Here is a 14,247-nt window from a genome sequence, read left to right as displayed (position 1 = left end):
ACTTGAAATTCTGTTAAGTCTTGGTCTTGTATTTAGTACATATACAAAATATTTTGATTTTAGCGCCAAGCATCTGCAGTGTGGCATGATGTTAATTCATTTGAATTTGGCAGATTTAGGAATAAAGGTATAGTGAGGACTGTAAGGCCTGAGTTCCCAGTTTCGTGCTTCTTAATTATAGTTGGTATAAGTTCCTAAGTTTTGCTCCACAGCCTTTGGATGCTTCTTGATGAGTGGTTTAAAATTTTGGGAAAAACAAAATTCTTTGTAGACTTGTGGAAATTGTTTTAACATTCTCTAAAGATGCCAAATTGACTTAGTAACTTGTGATATTTGTATTGACTGCTGTTGCAAAGATAGGCCATCTCTAATTTCTTTATAACATTGTGACTTGTGACTTAATTTTTCCTTTTTCTTTTTCCTAGAATTCTGATTTGGCTGCTACATTGAAATACAAGCCCTAAAAATGCCTGCTTGTTTGGACTTAGAAGATGACCTGGATAAATGATAAAAAATAAGAAAGACATTTTGGTGAGTGAAACCTTAAGTGAAAGAGTAGATAAGATTCAAAGTAATGTATATCCTCTGGTTTTTCTGATATTGTCTTCCTTTTAGAGAGGCTAACTAAAATGTGTTTATTCTTTTTTGAGCCACTAAATAAAATGCATATGTCATTCTATTTTTAAACAGGTTTTCTAGTATAAACTCCTAACTGTAATTTCTTGTTTTTTTACAAAGGTTAATTTCAGGTTTTACTTTATAACACAGTGAATGAACAGTAAACAATAACTAATTAAAATTTATGCTGTTTAAAACTATTATAGGAGCAAATTACCTTTGATTAAAAATAGAAATAAATGTATGTGAAAAGTTGTGAACTCAACACAACTCATGGTTTGAGTTTAGATTTGTGTTTAGATTTGTGGTGAACTGAAACCAAGCAAAAATTAGATTGTTTTTATGTTGAAACTTGTTTTCTCCTAATAGTCTTTGCTATAATAACAGATACTAGCAATCTATGTTATAGGGGGTTTAAACTGGCACAGGGGGCTCTACAGAAATGCTCCATGAGGACACATGAAGGACTATGTATTGCATTTGATAAGTCTCTTAAATCTCTTAATGTAGAACAGTTATTTTTACATGATTTTTAATTAGTATATATTAATTGTATAAAATACAGTAAGCCCATTTTATTTGCAGATTTATTACACCCAGTTTGGACCAAATGCGAATGAATAATAATAATAATAATCAAAAGAAATTTCAAAATAAATTTTTAATTCCCATCCACATTACATATTGCTCAGTTGATGTGAAGTTCTCAGTCCCGCATTACTGTCAGTTGTGTTTAAATCATTTTGTGATCTGAGTGTTTCCCAGCCATTAATTTTGTGAAACTATGCCGCCCAAAAAGCAAATGGTGCCCAAAAGCAAGGCAAAGGCTAACGTGCTTAATTTAAATGATAAAAGTGAAAATTTTAGATTTGTTGAAAGTCAGCATGTCTTTAGTGGAAATTGGGTGGTGTTGGGGGGAAAAAATGAATCAAGCATCCAAAGTATAGTACTGAACTCTATGCAGTTTTTCCTTAATCTCAGTCTCCTTGGATACAAACGGTCTACAGTAATGGGTTTCATTGTGACATTTTCATGCATGTGTATAGAATACTTTAATTATATTCACCACCACTATTATTCTCTGTTGTTCCTCATCTCCCCTTCCTTTTTCTCTTTTATCTTCCCAGCTAGTCCTCCTTCTATTTCCATATCTTTTTTAAAATCTAGATTTCACATATAAAAGAAAACATTGGTATTTGTCTTTTTGTATCTAACTCCATATTGATTTCTATAGTGGCTGGACTAATTTACATTCCCACCAACAGTTCTGCACCTCCCCTACCCCAAATACACATATTCATCCTTGCCAGCATTTGTCCGTCCTTCCTCCCTCCCTCCCTCCCTCCCTCCCTCCCTGCTTTCCTCTCTCTCCCTCTCTTCCTTCCCTTTTTGGTGGGACTGGGGTTTGAACTCAGGGCTTCATGCTTGCAGAGCAGCAGTTGCTCTGATGCTTGAGCCACACCTCTGGTCCATTTTGCTCTAGTTATTTTGGAGATGGGGTCTTGAGAACTATTTGCCCAGGCTGACCTTGAATCTTGACCCTCCCAATCTCAGCCTTCCAAGTAGCTAGGATTACAGGCGTGAACCATTGGCACCTTGCTTGTTTGTTTTCTTTATAATAGCTATCTTGACTAGTATGAGATGAAATCTCAATATAGTTTCAATTTGCATTTCCTTGATAGCTAAAGATGTTGAACATTTTTTCTACATAGTTATTAGCCATTTGTACTTCTTTTGAGAACTGTTCAGTTCATTTGCCCATTTATTGAGTGGATCATTGGTTCTTTTGGTGTCTGATTTTTTTTGAATTCTTTATATATTCTGGGTATTAATTCCCCTATTGAATGAATGGCTGGCAAAGATTTTTCTTCCTTTGTAGGCTGTCCCTTCACTCTGGTAGCTGTATCCTTTGCTGTGCAGCTTTTTTGTTAATTCCTGCTATTATTTCCTGAGCTACTAGAATTCTATTCAGAAAGTGTTGCCTATGCCTATATCTTCAAGTGTTTTTCTTACATTTTTCCTCTAGTGTTTTCAAAGTTTCAGGTCTTAGATTAAGATCTTTGATCTATTTTGAATTGATTGTTTGCACAGAATGAGAGAATAGGGATCTAGTTTCAGTCTTCTGCTTGTCGATAACCAGTTTTCCCATCAGTATTTGTTAAAGAGGCTATCTTCAACCTATGTTTTTAGCACCTTGTGGAGAATCAGATGATTGTAGCCACATAGATTTATTTCTGGATCTTGTATTCTATTCATTGGTCTGTGTGTCTGGTTTTGTGCCAGTACCATGCTGGTTTTGTTACCATGGCTGTGTAGTATAATTTGAGATCAGATTTTGTAATACTTTCAACATTTCTTTTTGTTCAGGATTGCTTTGTCTATTCTGGGTCTTTTTTGCTTCATATGAACTATAGGACTGTTTTTTCTGTTTCTGTGAAGAATGTCATTGGGGTTTTGATGAGGAATGTGTTGAATCTGTAGATAACTTTTGGTAATATGGCTTCTTTCACAATATTAATTCTGCTGATCCATGAACATGGGAGATCTTTCCATTATCTTGTAGTGTTGTCTTTAGTTTCTTACTTTCTTTTTTTTTTTTTTGAGGCTATTGTGATTGGGATTGTTTTCCTGATTTCTTTCTCAGCATGTTATTGGCATATAGAAAAGCTAATGATTTTTATATGCTGATTGTGTGTGTGTGTGTGTGTGTGTGTGTGTGTGTGTGTGTGTGAGTGTGTGTGAGAGAGAGATACTGGGGTTTAAGTTCAGGACTTCCTGCTTGCTTTCTCTTTTTACTTTAGTTATTTTTCATATAGAACTTGCTTTAGCCCAGGCTAGTCTTGGATCATGATCCTTCCATCTGTACTCCCAAGAAGCTGGGATTATAGATGTGAATCACCATACCCAGCTTGTTCTTTGTTCTTTGTTCTTTGCTTAGGATGGCCTTAAACCATGATCCTCCTGTCTCTGCCTCCCAAGTTCTTAGGATTATACACATAAGCCACCATGCCCAGCTGTCTGTTACCACTGTAGTGAAAATGTTTATCAATCTAAAAGTTTTCTGGTGAAGTCTTTAGGGTCTTTTAAATATAGGATCATATTGCCTGCAAATAGGGATAATTTGGCTTCTTCCTTTCCTATTTGTATCCTTTATCTCTTTGTCCTACTTTATTGCTCTGGCTAAGAATTCAAGCACTATCTTGAGTAAGAATGGAAGGGGGCGGGGCTAGGATATGGCTCAAGTGGTAGAGCACTTGTCTAGCAAGTGTGAGGTCCTGAGTTCAACCCCTAGTATCACCGAAAAGGAAAAAAAGTGGACACTCTTGTCTCATTCCTGATTTTAGAGAAAATTTTTCGGATTTTCCCTATTCAATATGGGTTTGTCATGTATGCTTTTATTATGTTGAGGTATGATCCTCCTATCCCTTGTTTCTTTGGGGATTTTATCATGAAGGTATATTGATTTTTGTCAAAGGCTTTTTGTACATCTGTTGACCTGATTTTTTGATTTTTTTTTTTCTCCTTGATTCTGTATGTGTCTTTGCCAGTTAGGTGAGTTTCTTGCAGACAGCACATATCTTGGTTTTTTTTTTTTTTTTCATTTTTCTTTTATTATTCATATGTGCATACAAGGCTTGGTTTATTTCTCCCCCCTGCCCCCACCCCCTCCCTTACCACCCACTCCACCCCCTCCCGCTCCCCCCCTCAATACCCAGCAGAAACTATTTTGCCCTTATCTCTAATTTTGTTGTAGAGAGAGTATAAGCAATAATAGGAAGGAACAAGGGGTTTTGCTGGTTGAGATAAGGATAGCTATACAGGGCATTGACTCACATTGATTTCCTGTGCGTGGGTGTTACCTTCTAGGTTAATTCTTTTTAATCTAACCTTTTCTCTAGTTCCTGGTCTCCTTTTCCTATTGGCCTCAGTTGCTTTAAGGTATCTGCTTTAGTTTCTCTGCATTAAGGGCAACAAATGCTAGCTAATTTTTTAGGTGTTTTACCTATCCTCACCCCTCCCTTGTGTGCTCTCGCTTTTATCATGTGCTCATAGTCCAATCCCCTGTTGTGTTTGCCCTTGATCTAATGTCCACATATGAGGGAGAACATACGATTTTTGGTCTTTTGAGCCAGGCTAACCTCACTCAGAATGATGTTCTCCAATTCCATCCATTTACCAGCGAATGATAACATTTCGTTCTTCTTCATGGCTGCATAAAATTCCATTGTGTATAGATACCACATTTTCTTAATCCATTCGTCAGTGCTGGGGCATCTTGGCTGTTTCCATAACTTGGCTATTGTGAATAGTGCCGCAATAAACATGGATGTGCAGGTGCCTCTGGAGTAACAGTCTTTTGGGTATATCCCCAAGAGTGGTATTGCTGGATCAAATGGTAGATCGATGTCCAGCTTTTTAAGTAGCCTCCAAATTTTTTTCCAGAGTGGTTGTACTAGTCTACATTCCCACCAACAGTGTAAGAGGGTTCCTTTTTCCCCGCATCCTCGCCAACACCTGTTGTTGGTGGTGTTGCTGATGATGGCTATTCTAACAGGGGTGAGGTGGAATCTTAGTGTGGTTTTAATTTGCATTTCCTTTATTGCTAGAGATGGTGAGCATTTTTTCATGTGTTTTCTGGCCATTTCAATTTCTTCTTTTGAGAAAGTTCTGTTTAGTTCACATGCCCATTTCTTTATTGGTTCATTAGTTTTGGGAGAATTTAGTTTTTTAAGTTCCCTGTATATTCTGGTTATCAGTCCTTTGTCTGATGTATAGTTGGCAAATATTTTCTCCCACTCTGTGGGTGTTCTCTTCAGTTTAGAGACCATTTCTTTTGATGAACAGAAGCTTTTTAGTTTTATGAGGTCCCATTTATCTATGCTATCTCTTAGTTGCTGTGCTGCTGGGGTTTCATTGAGAAAGTTCTTACCTATACCTACTAACTCCAGAGTATTTCCTACTCTTTCTTGTATCAACTTAAGAGTTTGGGGTCTGATATTAAGATCCTTGATCCATTTTGAGTTAATCTTGGTATAGGGTGATATACATGGATCTAGTTTCAGTTTTTTGCAGACTGCTAACCAGTTTTCCCAGCAGTTTTTGTTGAAGAGGCTGCTATTTCTCCATCGTATATTTTTAGCTCCTTTGTCAAAGATAAGTTGCTTATAGTTGTGTGGCTTCATATCTGGATCCTCTATTCTGTTCCACTGGTCTTCATGTCTGTTTTTGTGCCAGTACCATGCTGTTTTTATTATTATTGCTTTGTAATATAGTTTGAAGTCAGGTATTGTGATACCTCCTGCATTGTTCTTTTGACTGAGTATTGCCTTGGCTATTCGTGGCCTCTTGTGTTTCCATATAAATTTAACAGTAGATTTTTCAATCTCTTTGATGAATGTCATTGGAATTTTGATGGGAATTGCATTAAACATGTAGGTTACTTTTGGGAGTATAGACATTTTTACTATGTTGATTCTACCAATCCATGAGCATGGGAGATCTCTCCACTTTCTATAGTCTTCCTCAATCTCTTTCTTCAGAAGTGTATAGTTTTCCTTGTAGAGGTCTTTCACATCTTTTGTTAGGTTTACACCTAGGTATTTGATTTTTTTTGAGGCTATTGTAAATGGAATTGTTTTCATACATTCTTTTTCCGTTTGCTCATTGTTAGTGTATAGAAATGCTAATGATTTTTCTATGTTGATTTTATATCCTGCTACCTTGCTATAGCTATTGATGATGTCTAGAAGCTTCTGAGTAGAGTTTTTTGGGTCTTTAAGGTATAGGATCATGTCGTCTGCAAATAGGGATATTTTGACAGTTTCTTTACCTATTTGTATTCCTTTTATTCCTTCTTCTTGCCTAATTGCTCTGGCTAGGAATTCCAGTACTATGTTGAATAGGAGTGGAGATAGTGGGCATCCTTGTCTGGTTCCTGATTTTAGAGGGAATGGTTTTAATTTTTCTCCGTTAAGTATAATGCTGGCTGTAGGTTTGTCATATATAGCTTTTATAATGTTGAGGAACTTTCCTTCTATTCCTAGTTTTCTTAGAGCTTTTATCATGAAATGATGTTGGATCTTATCAAAGGCTTTTTCTGCATCTATTGAGATGATCAAGTGGTTTTTGTCTTTGCTTCTGTTAATGTGGTTTATTACGTTTATTGATTTTCGTATGTTGAACCACCCCTGCATCCCTGGGATGAAGCCTACCTGGTCGTGGTGAATAATCTTTTTGATGTGTTGCTGAATTCGATTTTCCATTATTTTGTTGAGGATTTTTGCATCAATGTTCATTAAGGAGATTGGCCTATAGTTCTCCTTTTTGGAGGTGTCTTTGCCTGGTTTTGGGATAAGTGTAATAGTGGCTTCATAAAATGTGTTTGGCAGTTTTCCTTCCCTTTCTATTTCATGGAACAGTTTAAGGAGGGTTGGTATCAGTTCTTCTTTAAAGGTCTGATAGAATTCAGCAGAGAATCCATCAGGTCCTGGACTTTTCTTTTTGGGGAGACTCTTGATTGCTGCTTCAATTTCATTTTGTGTTATAGGTCTATTCAGGTGATTAATTTCCTCTTGGTTCAGTTTTGGATGATCATATGTATCTAGAAATCTGTCCATTTCTTTTAGATTTTCAAATTTATTTGAATATAGGTTCTCAAAGTAGTCTCTGATGATTTCCTGGACTTCCATGGTGTTTGTTGTTATCTCCCCTTTTGCATTCCTGATTCTACTAATTTGGGTTTTTTCTCTCCTCATTTTAGTCAGGTTTGCCAGGGGTCTATCGATCTTGTTTATTTTTTCAAAGAACCAACTTTTTGTTTCATTAATTCTTTGTATGGTTTTTTTGGTTTCTATTTCGTTGATTTCAGCTCTTATTTTTATTTCTCTCCTTCTATTTGTTTTGGGATTTGCTTGTTCTTGTTTTTCTAGGAGTTTGAGATGTATCATTAGGTCATTGATTTGGGATCTTTCAATCTTTTTAATATATGCACTCATGGCTATAAACTTTCCTCTCAAGACTGCCTTAGCTGTGTCCCATAGGTTCTGGTAGGTTGTGTTTTCATTTTCATTGACTTCTAGGAACTTTTTAATTTCCTCTTTTATTGCATCGATGATCCATTCTTCATTAAGTAATGAGTTATTTAGTTTCCAGCTGTTTGCATGTTTTTTGTCTTTACTTTTGTTGTTGAGTTCTACTTTTACTGCATTGTGGTCAGATAGTATGCATGGTATTATTTCTATTTTCTTATATTTGCTGAGGCTTGCTTTGTGCCCTAGGATATGATCTATTTTGGAGAAGGTTCCATGGGCTGCTGAGAAGAATGTATATTGTGTAGAGGTTGGATGAAATGTTCTGTAGACATCTACTAGGTCCACTTGATCTATTGCATATTTTAGATCTTGGATTTCTTTATTGAGTTTTTGTTTGGATGACCTATCTATTGATGATAATGGAGTGTTAAAGTCTCCCACAACCACTGTGTTGGCGTTTATATATGCTTTTAGGTCTTTCAGGGTATGTTTGATAAAATTGGGTGCGTTGACATTGGGTGCGTACAGATTGATGATTATTATTTCCTTTTGGTCTATTTCCCCTTTTATTAGTATGGAATGTCCTTCTTTATCTCGTTTGATCAATGTAGGTTTGAAGTCTACTTTGTCAGAGATAAGTATTGCTACTCCTGCTTGTTTTCGGGGGCCATTGGCTTGGTAAATCTTCTTCCAGCCTTTCATCCTAAGCATATGCTTATTTCTGTCGGTGAGATGAGTCTCCTGTAAGCAACAAATTGTTGGATCTTCTTTTTTAATCCATTTTGTCAAACGGTGTCTTTTGATGGGTGAATTAAGTCCATTAACATTAAGTGTTAGTACTGATAGGTATGTGGTGATTCCTGCCATTTAGTTATCTTAGTTGTTTGAAGGTTTGATTGTGTGTACCTAACTTGATGTTACTCTCTACTGTCTTGCTTTTTCTTATCCTGTGGTTTGGTGCTGCCTGCCTTTTCATGGTTAAGTTGGGTGTCTCTTTCTGTGTGCAGGATCCCTTGCAGAATCTTTTGTAATGGTGGCTTTGTGGTCACATATTGTTTTAGTTTCTGCTTATCATGGAAGACTTTTATTGCTCCATCTATTTTGAATGATAGCTTTGCTGGGTAGAGTATCCTGGGGTTGAAGTTATTTTCATTCAGTGCCCGGAAGATCTCACCCCACGCTCTTCTTGCTTTTAATGTTTCTGTTGAGAAGTCTGCTGTGATTTTGATGGGTTTACCTTTGTATGTTACTTGTTTTTTCTCTCTTGCAGCCTTCAATATTCTTTCCTTAGTTTCTGAACTTGTTGTTTTAATGATGATATGTCGTGGAGTAGTTCTATTTTGATCTGGTCTGTTTGGTGTCCTGGAGGCCTCTTGCATTTGTATGGGAATATCTTTCTCTAGATTTGGGAAATTTTCCGTTATTATTTTGTTGAATATATTACGCATTCCCTTCGCTTGCACCTCTTCTCCTTCTTCGATGCCCATGATTCTCAAGTTTGGTCTTTTGATGGAGTCAGTGAGTTCTTGCATTTTCTTTTCACAGGTCTTGAGTTGTTTAATTAGTAGTTCTTCAGTTTTTCCTTTAATTACCATTTCATCTTCAAGTTCTGAGATTCTGTCTTCTGTTTGTTCTATTCTGCTGGATTGGCCTTCCGTTTTGTTTTGCAGTTCTGTTTCGTTCTTTTTTCTGAGGTTTTCCATATCCTGGCTGTTTTCTTCTTTATTGTTGTCTATTTTTGTCCTGAGTTCATTTATCCATTTATTCATTGTGTTCTCTCTTTCATTTTGGTGTTTATACAGTGCTTCTATGGTTTCCTTTATTTCTTCTTTTGCTTTTTCAAATTCTCTATTTTTATTGTCTTGGAATTTCTTGAGTGTCTCCTGTACATTTTGGTTGACCCTATCCAGTATCATCTCTATAAAATTCTCATTGAGTACTTGTAGTATGTCTTCTTTTAAATTATTCTTGTAGGCTTCATTGGGTCCTTTGGCATAGTTTATCTTCATTTTGTTGGAGTCTGGCTCTGAGTTTCTGTTCTCTTCATTCCCCTCTGGTTCCTGTACTAATTTTTTGCTGTTGGGAAACTGGTTTCCTTGTTTTTTCTGTCTTCCTGTCATTGTCCTTGGTGTTGTTACTGTCCCTGTACTGTGTGTAATTAAGTATTTTCTAGCTTGTAATAATAACAATGGTAATATTGAGAATGGAAGAGTGAGCTGAGATGGAAAGCAAGAAGTTAAAGAAAAGGGGAAAACAAATATACAGACAAGAGGGAGAAAGCAGAACAAGGTATCAGACAAGAGAGTTTCAAAGGTATAAACAGGGAGTGTTAGTGTACTAATCGACAGTAAGCTGGTCCGCGTCTTCCCAAGCCGTATGGGCGCCGGCCACTGGCGGCCCGGGGGCCTCCTCGGTTCTCAGTTTAACGTGAAGTGGAGATTCTCTGCGCCGGCTGGAGATGTGGAGGAGTCAAAGTTATGCCTTTTCTCGGTGATTATGCCTGCAAAGTGTCAGATCTTGGTTTTTAATCCATTCAACCAGTCTACATCTTTTAATTGGCTAAATAAAACCATTTACATTTTGGGTTATTGTTGAGAGGTATGTACTGATTTCTCCCTTCGTCTTTGAGGTTTGCTGGTTTTCTGGGTTAATAAAGATTGATTCTTTCCTAATTCTCATTCATTTATCTATTCTAGTGAAATTTATTCTTTCCTGGGCTCTCATGATTGTGCATATCTTTCTTCCTCTTCTGTGTGTAGTATTCCTTTAAAGTATTTTCTGCTGTGCTGGCTTAGGGGTCATAAAATGCTTTAGCTTATGCTTACAGAAGGTTTTTACTTCTCCAATTTTAAGAAATAACTTTGCTGGATATAATAATCTTGGTTGGCAGTTATTTTCTTTTAGGGCTTGAAATTTGTCATTTACACCACTCTGTCCTGGCCTTTAGGATTGCTGCTGAGAAGTCAGCTGTTACTCTGATAGACTTGCCTTTGAAGTAACTTGGCACTTCTCACAACTTTCAGTATTCTTTGTTCTGTACTCTGGGCATTTTAACTATTATATGATGTGGAGAGGTTTTTTTCCTAGTCATGTTTTTTTTTTTGAGGTTGTAAATACCTCCTCTTTCTTTCCTAGTTTTGGAGAATTTTCTGCTGTAATTTCATTGAGTAGATTTTCTGTGCCTTTAATCTGTAATTTCAGCTTTTTCTTGTCCACCACAGATTCATAGGTTTGGTCTCTTAATTGTGTCCCAGAAGTCTTGTATGTTGTGCTCATGATTTTTGTTTATTTTTGCTATCTTGATGTAATAATTCCTCACCTATGTTTCAATCTTGATATTCTTTCTTCCACCTGATTTAGTGATTGTTTTTTTGTTTGATTTATTGAAGTTTTCACTTTTGGGATTTCTGTGTTTTTCTTTTATTTTTTTCAGATTCTTTCTCTCTTTGCTGAATTTCTTATCTAAGTTGCTGAATTTCTCATCTGTGTCTTAAATTGACATTTTTACTTCATCTGTTTATTTAAATCCTCCTTGTGGTCATTGATCATTTTTAAAACTAGACTTTTGAATTCCTTGTCCAGCATTTCAACCATTTCAAAAAATCTTTAGATTCAGATATTGGAGAGCTATGAACTTTCAATTTTTTTAGCTGCACTGGGATTTGATATATCACCTGCCTCACGCTTGCTAGGCAGGTGACCTATCACTTGAGGTGTTCCATCAACCCTTCTTTGTGCTGGGTATTTTTGAGGTAGGGTCTTGGGAACTATTTGCCTGGACTGGCTTTGAACCACAATCCTCATCTCTGCTTCCTGAGCAGCTAGGATTACATGTGTGAGCCACTGGTGCCTGGCTCCAAAGAATTATAAACTTTTGGAGGGGTTATATTGCTTTACTTTTTCATATTTCTTGTGTTTCTCTGTTGCAATTTGTTCATCAGTTTATATGGGAATCTTCTTAATGAGAAGGTGTCTCTTGAGGACTCAATCCCCAGTACCACTCACGAGGAGAAACAAACTGCTGGTACAGCAACAACACCAAGACAGACTTGATGTAGAAATGAAAACCAATTAAAGACAACTACTATGCTTGCTTTGGTAGCATATATACTAAAATTAGAACGATATAGAGAAGATGAGCATGGCTCCAGTGCAAGAATGACATGCAAATTCATGAAGTGTTCCATATTTTGGGAGAGGAAAAAGAGAGGATGAGAGGGATCGAATGTGATCAAAGTACATTTGTGCATATTTGAAAAGTTCATAATGAAACCCAATTTCAAAAACTTGTAAGAAAGTTAAAGAGGGGGGAGGTTGAGAGGAGAGGGAATAAGGAAGAGTAATAGAGGGGGTGAATATGATCAAAATACATTATGTGAATCTGTGGAAATACCACAATGAAAACTGTTTTGTTTTGGTTTTTCTTTTTTGGCGGTACTGGAGTTTGAATTCAGGGCTTCCTGCTTGCTAGGCCAGTGCTCTGCTACTTGAGCTACCCTTCAGCTTACCTTTGTACAATAAATATATGCTAGAAATAGGATAACTACCTACCAACAATAACCAAAGAAAAAAAGAGGGCACAAGTAATGTAGGATAAACTATGAAGTTAAAAATTAATAAAGTGTGACTGGGGGGTGTGGCCTAAGTGGTACAGCATTTGCTAAACCCATAATTTCAAACACCAGTATTGCCAAAAAAAAAAGAATTAATGAAGGATCCAGGCATGGTGGTACATGTCTATAATCTCAGCTACTCAGGAAGCAGTGATAGGAAGATCAAAGTTCGAGGCCAACCTGGGCTTGGAAAAAAGTTAGCGAGGCCAAAAACAAGCTGAGTGTGGTGGTGCATGTCTATAATCCCAGCTGCTTAGGAGGTGGAAATAGGGAATTGCAGTCTGAGACTGACCTGGGCAAAAGTTCTATCTGAAAAACAAACTAACAGGGTTGTGGGTGTGGCCCAGGTAGTAGAGCACTTGCCTAGCAAGGGAAAGCTGTGAGTTCAATTCCTTGTACTGCCAAAATAATAAATAATAAAGGTAAGAGTAGTAATAATAAAAGAATTAAATAAAGAAAGGGGCAGGGAAGGGGTAAAAAGAAAGAAAAGAAAAAGAAAAGTATATGAGGAAAAAGAAAAGACCAAGAGATTTTAAAAGTCCAATTACAAAATAAAAATGCATAAATAAAATTTGATAAAAGTAAGAAGAGGAATAAAAAATAACAGATTTTATTTTTTTAAGACAGAGTCTCACTGTAACCCAAGCCTGCCTCAAACTTGCTGTGGAGTCTAGGCTGGCCTTGAACTGAAGATTTTTCTCCCCCAGCCTTCCAAATGCTGGTATTACTTGTGTGCACCACCATGTTCAGTACTCATAAAAGATTTTTTTTTGATAAAATGTTCAAATCTCAGTACTGCCAAAAATACACAATAAAATAAAAACAGTATTAAAAAATAGTAAAAAAAAATTTTAAAACAAAAAGAATTGGAAAACACTTCTTTCTGAGTCATCTAACATTGAAAACCGCCAGATCTGGGGGATACAGTGGAGAAGCTGGAGTCTATTGTGGTTCCACTGATTCTCACCATATTGTTGTGTATTAGATGAAGCTGAGTGACCAGTAGTCGAGAATATGTTGTCAATGTCAGAGCTGCATTCACTGTATTTTTGTGTATTAGATGCTACTGCTAACCTCAGTAAGCTTACGGTCTTTGTGGACTGGGCTGGTTCCACCAAGGGGTAGTAGCAAACTGCCAAGCCAAAAGGTGATCCTGTTGCAAATGTGCAGGAGAGTGGGGCAAGCAAACAGCACTGAGTGCACCGGAGGGGAGAAATGTGGGAGTGCAGAACAGTCCTAACCACCCTTTTCCTTCCCGAGGATCTCTCTCACCTTTTAGAGACCTACCCAGGTGTCCTGTAGAAATCATACACTCTCAGTTCATCTAATTATTTCCTCATGGTGTTGCCTGTTACTCCTCTATGCCCTGTTACAGACTTGTTTGATTAAATTTAAGATTTTTGGCAAGAATATTTCATAGGTAATGCTGTGTACTTAGTATTGTGCATAATTTCTGATTGTTTCTTTGCTAGCTGATGCTAAAGATTGATCATTGCATTCAGGTGGTGACACTGATCTTTTTTCCATTGTGAAGTTACAGTTTTCCCTTTGCCAGCAACAAATCTCTGGAATGATACTTTGGCGTCATGTGAATATCCAGTTTTCTTCAGTTTTTGACAAATGTGTTATCCTTATTAGTGATTCTTGCTTGAATTATATTATTAGAGGTTACAAAGTTGTAATTTTTTGGTGGGGAGGGGAACAGGGTCTCACTGTGTACCTAGGCTGGCCTCAGTCAGTTCTTCTGCCTCAACCTCCAGCTTTCTAATCATTTTTATGACATTTAAGTTGGCATTCTTCTATAAAACCAATTGATTCATTCCTATTTCAGTCTTTCATGAAATGGAGCTATTTCATAATTTAAAATGATTTTTACTGGAAAAGTAGAATAAATACTGCGTTTGCTTGTTCAATTTCTCCAGAATATCACATTTATTCTTAAATTCTTTAGAAAAGATTAGAAGAGCCCCAGTAAGAGCTGGTGG

General features: G+C 36.8%; 1 protein-coding gene and 1 non-coding gene across 10 annotated transcripts in view; both read left to right on the top strand.

Annotated features, from left to right (window-relative positions):
* Ncoa6 (nuclear receptor coactivator 6) overlaps positions 1-14,247 on the top strand; it is a 95,553-nt gene that overhangs the window by 24,326 nt on the left and 56,980 nt on the right. For all 9 annotated transcript variants that reach the window (XM_074074595.1, XM_074074600.1, XM_074074599.1 and 6 more), the window contains one exon: positions 426-531. The gene's annotated coding sequence lies outside the window, so the exon portion shown is untranslated. The remainder of the gene's footprint in view (positions 1-425; positions 532-14,247) is intronic.
* Positions 11,736-11,842, top strand: LOC141423584 (U6 spliceosomal RNA). Its single transcript, XR_012448429.1, has one exon. It is a non-coding gene; the product is annotated as a U6 spliceosomal RNA (small nuclear RNA).

Source organism: Castor canadensis, chromosome 5 (assembly GCF_047511655.1).
Source record: "Castor canadensis chromosome 5, mCasCan1.hap1v2, whole genome shotgun sequence".
Classification (NCBI taxonomy): Eukaryota; Metazoa; Chordata; class Mammalia; order Rodentia; family Castoridae; genus Castor; species Castor canadensis.
Note: the sequence above shows the minus strand (reverse complement) of the source record. Positions and strands in the feature narration are given on the sequence as shown.